Below are 9,459 nucleotides of genomic sequence, written 5' to 3'. Positions count from 1 at the left end.
TTAACGACATTTTTTTAGGCTAATTAAATGCTAAATGCTGTTTAAATTTTGCTTTTCAGTATCAAAAAAAAAAAAAAATTTGTAATCAATGAGCATTTGACTTTAAAGACCAAAGGACTCAGTGTTTCCTGATTTACATTGATTTTAGTCGAAACAATAATCATCATCATCATCACACATCGTACCGGACAGCACACAGTAAAATATCAGCAAACTGAAACGAACACCTGCTGCGAAGAGAGAGAGAGAGAGAGGCTTCAGCTCTGCTGTTTGCGTATAAAACTTTCCGGACATTTTGAAACCAGTGTTCTCGATGGGTGGCGGTCGGGTGCCGGGAGATGGTGATCTTTCAAAATCATGACCAAACAGCCACTGACAGTCGATTTACATCACCTTAACACACTGAACCGCGTTTGTTCTTGGGGCACTTGGGTGAGGTTTGCGTTTTTGTAGCCCGACTTGTCTTCTCTCTCCCATGTTGGACCTTTCGAAGAGTGAAGGTGTGGAAAGAACATGTTAAATCACACGCGTCGTCTTCGTCGTCAATCGTCCTCCCAGGTTTCCTCTTCCCACCTCTTGAGAAGCTTCTCGCTCGCAGCATCCCCGGTCTTCTCTTTGTCCAGCTGAGACATGTGCTGTGCAGTAGCCGTTGCCTTGGTCGGAGATGCAATCTCCTAGGAGTTGTGGCACAAGAGCAAGATCTTCGAACCCGATAAGCGATAATGAGATTGCGCAGCCGCGATGATGCCGATGAATTATTCATTTCCCGATCGGACTCGGAGAGGCAGCCCATCCCGATCATTGGTGTTTAATACAATTAGAACAGCTTGAGATATTTATTTGAAAAATTCCAGATAGTAGCTTATCATTCTTGGTTGATAAATTTACCAAATGTTTTCAGTTGGCATATGTTCCTGGCAAATGGAAAAGATAAAGCCAACCCAATTTTGAAATCCTGCCGAAGCTTCTAGCTATCGGCCAAAGGAGGAAAGAGGAAAGCAAGCTCTCTATCAGAAAATTTTTTGAACACGTAATTTTGAATGGAATAATGGTTCACATAAACCAAAATTCATTTTTTTAATGAACAGTTCGGATTTCACCATGGGCATGCATTGTTAAAATAATCCAAAGTTATCAGTGCGCATCGTACCTTCGTGTTGTACGTACACGAATTCTCTCTGCTCTTGGAAGTTTTCTTAAAAACTACCTACAGCAATAAAACAGTACTTTTCAGTGCTACTAAAACAGTACTTTTCAGTACTATTTTCTACTATTGATCCCTTTACGATCCTTGTTAGGACCCGTGCCTTCGATTTTTCGTTGGTCCCGTTGGCGAAAGCTAGAGGTGGTAATCCTTCTTGGACACCGTCTTGGGAAAAACCTCTTAGGAGGTCACGTCTTCTTTCGTTTATTAATTAAACATGGTATCAACAACAAACAAAAGGAAGGGTGAATCTCTGAATTCACTACTTCCTTCCAAAAAAGTGGGTTTTAAAACTGTCACTACACGTGGCAAGAATGGAAGAAAGGACGCTTCCCCGGAATGCGATCTTTCTTCCAAGGGTTAAATGAATAATTGTATCGAAATGAGCAATCAGTTCGATGCTCTAGAAAAATTTTCCGAACACCAAATCGAAGCAGCCTCTAGTCCAGGCTCTTTGATTCAAGTGAGGAAGCAAGGAGTGCCGCCTATCGTGATCAGTTGTTCCGGGGGATTTAGGCAGGAGATCTTGTACTCCATTAGGGGAATCAAGGCTTCCTTCCAAATCGCAAAGAAAGGAGACTGTCGCGTTTTGCCGGAATCTCTTAAAGATCGCGAACTTCTTCTCAAACATCTTGAAGAGAAGAAGCACATTTTTTTTACTTATGACGACAAAACTGAACGTTTCTTCAAAGTTGTCTTGAAAGGTCTCTCAAGTGACTATAAATCACCTGAAGAGACCAAAAATGGAATAAATGATTTACTTGGATTTTCCCCAGTCCAAGTAATCATTATGAAAAAGAGAACCCAATCTGGCATTGTTCGGAAAGGGCTTTCTCAAGAATATTATTTAGTTCACTTTTACAAAAAAGATCTAAATAATATTAAAGCTTTAGAAAAAGCAAAACTTATGTTCGATGTCCGTGTGACATGGGAACATTTCCAGAAACCTGGAGGAAATTACCAGGACCCCACTCAGTGCCGTCGGTGCCAAAAGTGGGGTCATGGTACAAAAAATTGTCGCATGGATGCTAAATGCATGATTTGCGGTGGTTCTTCTCACGCCAAAGACGTCTGTCCAGTGAAGGAAGATACCGATAAGTTCATATGCTGTTATTGCGAGGCTAACCATACGTCCAATTTTTGGAATTGACCTTCATGCAAAAGGGTCATTGAGGCTCGTGCCAGGCAGATGAAAGATAATTTCCATTACGATAACGGTCGTTTCCGGAATTTGCCTGGTAGAGTATCGAACAATGCTCATTTTTCAGTTAACGATCGCTTGATCATGAATCATACCCATCAGGAAGATCATAATCATGCTCATTCACAAACTAATTTTAATCCGTCGGGTAGCCGTTCGAATCTTTCAATTTCGATTGTATCTACCCACGGTAAATCCTTTGCCGATATCGTAGCAGGATATTCGAACTCCTCCCTTGTTCGATCCGGGTACCCATTCTACTTGTTTCAAATCAAATGGAAAAAAACCCTACCGCCACAGGTAACTCCGCTTCTTCGTCTACCGAAAATTCTAATGGGAAATAACATGACATGTCTGCCTCTGATTTTAATTTTCTAACTGAACAATTGAATCTAATGATTGATGCAATGTTCAAAGCCACCACTATGACTGAAGCAGTCCAAGTTGGTGTAAAATTTACAAATCAAATTGTTATTGGATTACGTTTTTCTAATGGACCCAAATAATAATTTAAATATTTTAAATTGGAATGCTCGTTCTCTGAATGGTAAAGAGGACGAGCTGTTTAATTTTCTTACGGTTAATAACGTGCATATAGCAGTTATTACCGAAACGTATTTAAAACCTGGATCTAAACTCAAAAGAGATCCTAGCTTTTTTGTTTATCGTAATGATCGACTTGATTTGAAACTAAAGTTTTTGAAACTTTAGGTGTTTCTGTTGAAACACAGTTTGGTATATATACTTTCATAGCTGCCTATTTGCCTTTTTAATGCTCTGGACAGCAAGTTAATTTGCTCCAAACTGACTTGCGTAAATTGATTCGCAATAAGTCAAAATTTTTTGTCATTGGTGACTTCAATGCCAAACATCGGTCATGGAATAATTCTCAAAGTAATTCCAACGGCAGAATTTTATTTGATGAGTGCTCTTCAGGATATTTCTCAATTCAATACCCTGATAGCCCTACATGTTTTTCCTCTTCTAGAAATCCATCTACGATTGATTTGGTCTTAACCGACTCTAGTCATCTTTGTAGCCAACTGATTACTCATGCTGATTTTGATTCTGATCATGTCCCTGTTACATTTCAAATATCACAAGAAGCGATTCTCAATCCTATCAGCTCCACTTTCAATTATTTACGAGCCGACTGGAATATATATAAAACGTATGTTGACTCTAATCTTGATGTTAACATTTCTTTAGAAACTAAACTTGATATTGACAATGCTCTTGAAACTTTAACAAATTCCATTGTTGAAGCCCGGAGCATTTCAATTCCAAAATGTGAAGTAAAATTTGAATCCGTGATTATAGACGATGATCTTAAACTCTTGATCCGTCTTAAAAACGTGAGGAGAAGGCAATTTCAACGCACTCGCGATCCTGCTATGAAAATTATAAGGCAGGATTTGCAGAAAGAAATCAAGAAACGTTTCAATTAAGAAACGGCTTAGAGCCAGGGTCCAATTCAGAAATTTTATTTTCAAAATTTAAATAAAATTTCTGAATTGGACCCTGGCTCTAAGCCCTTTTGGAAATTATCTAAAATCTTGAAAAAAACTCAGAAGCCAATACCGGCATTGAAAGAGGAAACAAACTAATTGCGAAAAAGCTTAAAAACTTGCTATGCAGTTTGAAAGTGCGCACAATTTTATATTAAGGACTTACTAGTCCAATTGAAAATGAAGTTACTCAGGAGTTCGAAAATATTCTCAATCAAGAGAACGTTTTCGAAAATGCCTGGGAGACTGATTTGGAAGAAGTGAGAACTAACTTTGTTAACATCATGGTTAGAGAGAAAGAAAGAAGAAATGTTAACATCATGGTTAGAGTCAATATTTGTTTCATATATATATATTCAAGTCGGCTCGAAAATAATTGAAAGTGGAGCTGATAGGATTGAGAATAGCTTCATGAGATATTTGAAAAGTAACAGGGACATGATCAGAATCAGAATCAGCATGAGTAACTAATTGGCTACAAAGATGACAAGAGTCGGTTAAGAACAAATCAATCGTAGATGGATTTCTTGAAGAGGAAAAACATGTAGGGCTATCAGGGTATTGAATTGAGAATTATCCTGAAGAGCACTCATCAAATAAAATACAGTCGATGGAATTACTTTAAGAATTATTCCATGACCGATGTTTGGCATTAAAGTCACCAATGACAATTTTTTTTGATTTATTGCGAGTCAATTTTCAGTTTACTCGTCAGTTTGGAGCAAATTAATTTGCCGTCCAGAGCATTGAAAAGACAAATAGGCAGGTATGAACGTGTATTTACCAAGCTATGTTTCAACTGAAACATCTAAAGTTTCAAGAACTTTAGTTTCAAATGACGAAAACAGTTGACGTGTTATATTCCTATGAATGATGATTGCAACTCCCCCACATGCCCCATCAAGTCAATCATTACGATAAACAAAAAAAAAATAGGATCTCTTTTTATAGCTTGGATCCAGGTTTTAAATATGTTCCAGTAATAACTGATATATGCACGTTATTGGCTGTAAAAAAATTAAACAGCTCGTCCTCTTTACCATTCAAAGAACCAATTTAAAATAAATATTTTAATTATTATTTGGATGCATTCAAAAAACGTAATCCAATAACATTTTGGTTAGTAAATTTTACACCAACTTGAACTGCTGTGTGCATTGTGGTGGCTTTGAACATTGCATCAATCATTAGATTCAATTGTTCAGTTAGAAAATTAAAATCAGAGGCAAATATATCACTTGAAGTGGGTACATTATCTGATGATTTTCCGTTAGAATTTTCGGTAGACGAAGAGGCGGAGTAGATGTTTCCTGTCGCGGCAGGGTTTTTTTTTCAATTGATTTGAGACAATTGGAATAGATACTCATAGTATGAAAAGGGGATTAGTTCAAATTACCTGCTACGATATCGGCAAAGGATTTTCCTTCATTCTAAATTAAAAGATTCGAACGGCAACCCGACGGATTAAAATTAGTTTGTGATTGAGCATGATTATGATCTTCCTGATGGGTATGATTCATGATCAAGCGATCGTTAACTGAAAAATGATAATTGTTCGTTACTCTACTCTAATTCATGAAACGACCGTTATCGTAACGGACATTACTGTTCATCTGCCTGGCACGAGCCTCGACGATTCGCCTACACGAAGGGAAAGCCCAAAAGTTTGACTTATGATTGCCCCCGCAATGAACTTATCGGTATCTTCCTTAACTGGACAGACGTCTTTAGCGTTAGAAGAACTTCCGCAAATCATGCATTTAGCATCCATGCGACAATGTTTTGTTCCATGACCCCACTTTTGGCACCGACGGCATTGAGTGGAGTTCTGGTAGTTTCCTCCAGGTTTTTGGAAATGTTCGGACATCGAACATGAGTCTAGCTTTTTCAAAGCTTTTATGTTATTTAGATCTTTTTTGTTAACGTGAACTAAATAATATTCTTGAGAAAGCCCTTTCCTAAGATTGGTAGACTGGGTTCTCTTTTTCATAATGATTACTTGGACTGGGGAAAATCCAATAAATCATGTATTCCATTTTTGATCTTTTTAGGTGACTAATAGTCACTTGAGAGACCTTTCAAGACAACTTTGATCAAACGTTCAGTTTTGTCGTGGTAAGTAAAAAATTGTGCTTCTTCTCTTCAAGATGTTTGAGAAGAAGTTTGCGATCTTTAAGAGTTTCCGGCAAAACGCGACATTCTCTTTTCTTTGCGATTTGATTCCCCTAATTTAATTCGAGATCTCCTGCCTAAATCCCCCAAATTCGGAACAACTGACCACGATAGGTGGCACTCTTTGCTTTCTCACTTGAATCAAAGAGCCTGGTCTAGAGACTGCTTCGATTTGGTGTTCGGAAAATTTGTCTAGAGCATCGAACTGATTGCTTATTTCGATGCAATTATCAACATTATCCATTTCACCCTTGGAAGAAAGTTCGCATTCCGGGGAAACGTCCTTTCTTCCATTCTTGCCACGTTTAGTGACAGTTTTAAATCCTAGTTTTTTGGAAGGGAGTTGTGAATTCAGAGATTCACCCTTCTTTTTGTTAATAGTTGCAACCATGTTTAGTGAATAAACGAAAGAAGACGGGACCTGCTAAGAGGTTTTTTTTCCCACGACGGTGTCCAAGAAGGATTACCACCGCTAGCTTTCGCCAACGGGTCGAACGAAAAATCAAAGGCACGGATCCAAACAAGGATCGTAAAGGGATGAATTGTAGAAAAAATAGTACAGAAAAGTACCGTTTTTTATTTTAGCACTGAAAAGTATAGTTGGCAAACGTTCCTGATCTTCTTATTTTAAGCTTTCTGCTAGTGCACAAAGCTAAAATAAAAAGTTCACTGTTGTTGGATGCTTTCTTCGCGAGATTTGTGCCTTTGAAGTTTCAGTGCAATCTTAAGAGTTGATTCCAAACTATGTCACCTTAAGGATGCCCTTAAATTCCTACATAATTTAATAAAGGCATTCAATCAGAGTCTCGAAAAATCCCATGGAATTCCTGTATGAATTCGTGAAAGGATCTAAGGAGAAATTTCTTGAGGAATTCGTGGAGTGGAAGTTTGGTAGTATTCGCGTGGGAATCTTTGAGGGCATTATTGAAGTAATTCAAAAGTAAGCTTATAAACAAATCTTGAAGATATTTCTGGCAGATATGCTATTTTTTTTGGCGAAATCTTCGAATAAATCATTTATGGAATTATTGGAATCCCAAGAAGAATTTTCGAAACCTTTGAATTATTTCCTGGAAAAATATCCCTAGTAAAATTTCTTTGGTAAAATCCATGAAGAAGCTTCTAGAGGATTCCCTGGAAGAGTTCTGGGAGGAATACTTGGCAAAATTCCTGAAGGAATTCCAGGAATAATCCTAGGAAGAATTCTAAAGTAATTTCCAGAGGAAACCCTTGGAAAAAAAATTCTGGGGTAATCCCCGAATGAAAATTCTGGATGGATCTTCAAAAGAATTCCTGGAAGAATCCTAGAAATTCTTAATCTAGGAAAAATCTTTGTATATCTCCTTGAAAAATCCCTGCTGGAATTCCTGAAAATATCCAAGGAGGAATTTGTGGAGACATCCCTGTAGGCAATTATAGAGAAATTCTTTGTGGTATCTGTTGTGGAAATTATTGTAAGGGTAAGTCAAAGAATTCCCGGAAGCATTACTTAACAAAATGTCCTGGAGGAGCGATTTTAGGAAGATATGTGAATGATTCCAATGCGAAATTTTTGAAGAATTTTCCATGGAATTTTTTGAATCCTTGGAGGAATTTCCGAAAAATCTTTGAATAATATTCTTCCAAAATGTCCCCAGATAAAATCCTAAAAACATTATTTGCATATATCCATCAAAAAGCTAGTAGAGGATTTCCTGAAAGAATTCTTGGGGCAATTCCTGGAGGAATCCGTGAAAAACCTGGAGCAACCTTGAGGAATTTTCTTAAGGAATCCCTGGATAAATTTCTAGGAGATTCCCAGGAGGGATATCCAGTAATAATTCTACCCCATTACCCTGAATGCCATTAACCCGAACGCCATTATCACGCGTTCCAAATCCCCGAATGACCCATCACCCCGAATGACTTTACCCCGAATTCCAATATCATAGGGAGATGTCATCAATATCATCATGTCAAGATAATTGTAAATTCGGGGAAATAGCATTCGGGGTGATGGAATTCTGGGTAATGGTACATTCGGGGTAATGGAATTCGGGATGATGGCATTCGGGGTAATGGGGTAGAATCCTAGTAATATATGTGACGAGCAATCTATTGAGAAATTCTTGAAGGAACTCCTGGAGTAACTGCTGGGTGAAATTATCGAAAGAATCTTTGAGGGCATTATGAAAGGAATTTTCAGGAAGATCTTCTTAAGTTATCCTTAGACAAATTTCTGGCCGATATGTATTTTTTTTTGAGAGAAATCTTTGAATAAATCAAATATGTAATTGTTTAGAAAAAAAATTCTAAATTTTTTATTTCTGCATAAATTTTTCAATGGATTCCTCCAAAAATCCTTGAAACATTACTAATAAAAGCATTAAAAACCATTTGTGATATTGTAGGATTTGGAATTTGGAATGATTGTGCTTCGATTTTTGGGGGGAACGAAAGAACGACTTTATTCGCTCTACTGAATATACGCGGCGATGTACAGTGTGATGCGGTTAATGTTTTATTTGCGACTGAACAAGAGCTCTGATGGCTATCGGGTGTTATCGATAAGCGGGAAGATGGTACAAAGATAGGGTCTGATAACGATCGGTAATCCGATCGCATGCTGTTATGTTCTAATAATATTGGCACATGAGCAAAAGTGAGACAACTATTGATGTCAATATTTGAGCAGTTGAAGTGAGTCCATTAATTACGCTACCGTATAGTTAAAGATTCAACAGATATATTTAATTGCGTTATACATTCTCGATCGGGATACGCGACGAGCACGGCACGGTATGCGCACTGATTCAGCAAAAATCGCGACGTATTCACTCCCAAGTCTGCCCAAATGTGGACCAACACGGATGGTTTAACAGACAGCGCCCTCCAGAACAGATGTTACAAAAAAATGAGTGGCGTGCGCTTGTTTGTAACAAACAACCGCTGGGAGCTGTGGATGATATGAACTCGTAGCTTTGTTCTACAAATCTCCCTGGAATCGACCGGGAATACACAGCGCAAAGTATCTATAAGTAAGACTTCCTTACATGTGCTGAGCAAGCAGAAGATATGTTTCCGATGCCGCCTGGTGGCGAATTTCAATTACTACTAGTATCTTTGCCATGGTTATGTCGCGTTCGAAACAATTTATGGGTGCGATAAATCATCACACTACGTGATTGGATTTGTCGCTTTCTCTGCGCTGCGTTTAGTCAGGAATAGGGTTGGGTTACTCAAAGTGTTACTTGAATCTAGAAACTTTTCTTTGTCGACAATGGTTTTTAATTGATTTTTAATTAAGTCCAAGTCCAATTCAAATTTAACCCATTTCAATCTAAATCGATCCAATGGATTTAGATTGAATAACTTTTTGTAGACAACCCTATTCC

Source organism: Aedes aegypti, chromosome 3, assembly GCF_002204515.2.
Source record: "Aedes aegypti strain LVP_AGWG chromosome 3, AaegL5.0 Primary Assembly, whole genome shotgun sequence".
In the NCBI taxonomy this organism is placed as follows: domain Eukaryota; kingdom Metazoa; phylum Arthropoda; class Insecta; order Diptera; family Culicidae; genus Aedes; species Aedes aegypti.
The sequence above is the reverse complement of the archived record's forward strand: the minus strand, read 5'-3'. Positions refer to the sequence as shown.